The sequence below is a fragment of the Echinops telfairi genome, unplaced genomic scaffold (genome assembly GCF_000313985.2).
Source record: "Echinops telfairi isolate 266 unplaced genomic scaffold, ASM31398v2 ScPeMD7_7469;HRSCAF=8507_1, whole genome shotgun sequence".
In the NCBI taxonomy this organism is placed as follows: domain Eukaryota; kingdom Metazoa; phylum Chordata; class Mammalia; order Afrosoricida; family Tenrecidae; genus Echinops; species Echinops telfairi.
Window position 1 is genome coordinate 140,093,809 of NW_022111373.1, and position 2,066 is coordinate 140,095,874.

General features: G+C 41.0%; 1 pseudogene; it reads right to left on the minus strand.

Moving 5' to 3' along the window:
* Window positions 1-2,066, minus strand: part of LOC101657664 — a 5,872-nt pseudogene that overhangs the window by 2,453 nt on the left and 1,353 nt on the right.

A 2,066-nucleotide genomic window follows, 5' to 3' on the forward strand; every position in this document is an offset into this window, starting at 1 on the left:
GAGGTTCACTGAGCCATTTATCTCTCTGCCCTTCAATTAATCCCACATGTGTTTATCAGCCAGGTTGGCACAATAAACCTTAACTGTCTCACAGACTCAATGGCATCAAGCAATGTCATCATCATCAACAGCAATAATAATATGGTTCAGTCCAAGTGTAGTCTTTGTGTTGTACAGTTCTATGCATATTTAGAAATGCATTATTTCATGCCCCATCATCTATGTTACATAAAAAATAGTTTCACCATCCTCAATATTTCTGTTGCTTCAGTGCTTCATATCTGCCCTTTCACTCCCAAAGTGTCAATCAACCACTAATCTTTTCATTGTCTTTAAATTTTGCCTTTCTCACAGTGTCATATAGTTGTAACCATACAGTTTATAATCTTTTCAGATTCACTTTTCAAAATGCACGCAAGTTTCCTCTGTAAGTTTTTTAGGTTTTCATGTCCTTTATCCCCCATTTCTCTGTGTTGCAGGGATGTTTAACATTTTATGCATCCAAATTGAAGTGTCTTAGTTCACATTTACTTTTTAACAATTATTAGTAAAACTACCAAAACATTTGTGCTCAGGGTTTGGGATATATATGCGTTTTAAGTCATTTGTGTAAATACTAAAGATGATGGTTATTGTATCTTATGGTACAACTATGTTTTGTGAGGACTGTATTTGGAACTGCAAAACTGTCTTGAAAAGTAGCTGTACCTTTTGAAACCATTCATATCAGCAAAGGGTTAAAATGTTCTTTTCTCTTTTTCAAAATCATTTTTTTGGGAGCTAATACAGATATCATATTTCTCTATAGTTCGAGCACATCAAGCAGTATGCTACAATTGCTGCCACAATCAGTTTCAGAGCATTCTCTTTCTTCTTGAACTCCTTGACATCAGCTCCCCTTAATCCCCTCCACCTCTGTACACCGCCCCCCCCAGGAGCCCTTATTTTACTTACTGTCTCTATAAGTTCATCAATCCTAGGTTTTATATACTGAAAAACAGAAAAAAATATATACAATAGAACTTCAGTAGGGTTACCATAATGACAAAATATGTCAGAGATAAACCCTAATAGGAAAACTGAAAAATTAAGCACACACACAGAAAACGTTGAAAACAAGATCAAGACCAATAGGCATCAGTGGGGGAATCAGCGCACAAGGTTTTAACCATTCAAGTCAGGTTTATCATTTGGATCTCCTATAGCTCTCTCTCCAATGTACTCAGGTAACCAGTTCCTCCCCATCCCTCTATTCCGGATAGAAGGAAATTACCAGGGGCTTTTTTTTGCCTATGGAGATCCCACAAATGTATCTTGGGCTTCCACGGTCATCCACAGACATCTGCAAAACGGAATCTCATCATGTAGGCTCTGATACTATTTCCTCCTGCTTTAGATTATATGATTTACAACCCTTTGGTCACTGATACTGGTGTGCTTCTTCCATGTGTTGCACCACATTATCTTTTCTTTCACTCTTTTTTTTTTATTAATAAATGTATGCACAAAAAGTGACACTGCAGAGGGACTGCCGACTACACATGAGCAGGGGCCTGGTGAATTCTGCACATGGAACTGGGAGATGAGGAAGCCCCCATGGTCTGTCTTAATAAAAATAAAGTAAAATAACAGGAGCTACAACCACCCCTCCCCTCCTCCCCGATGAAAAAAAAAAAAAAAACAGGCGTCTCTAAGGTAAGTGGGGAGTCTGGGGATGAATGGAGTCACGGGATTCACAGGTGCTGGCGCTTAAAGGGAGTGTCACAGGCACTCGGGTGGCTCCTGCATCAGCTGGTAGAATAGCACGTAGCCCTCACTGGATGCCATCTGGTTTTCACCGACGGGGCAAACACGAGAGTCCTTGTAGACATGCCAACTAGTCTGGCATTGGCACAGGCTGTGTAGTGGGCACAATGGTGGCAGCGGAAATACAGCTGGTACACCGGGCTTCCTGCTTTGTCACTAGCAAAATCGCGGAGGCTCAGTAGCTGCAGCGGGCAGTCGACACCTACTGAGCTTTTCTTGATGGAGCCACGGGAGGCAGAGAATGGATTCAGATGGAGCAC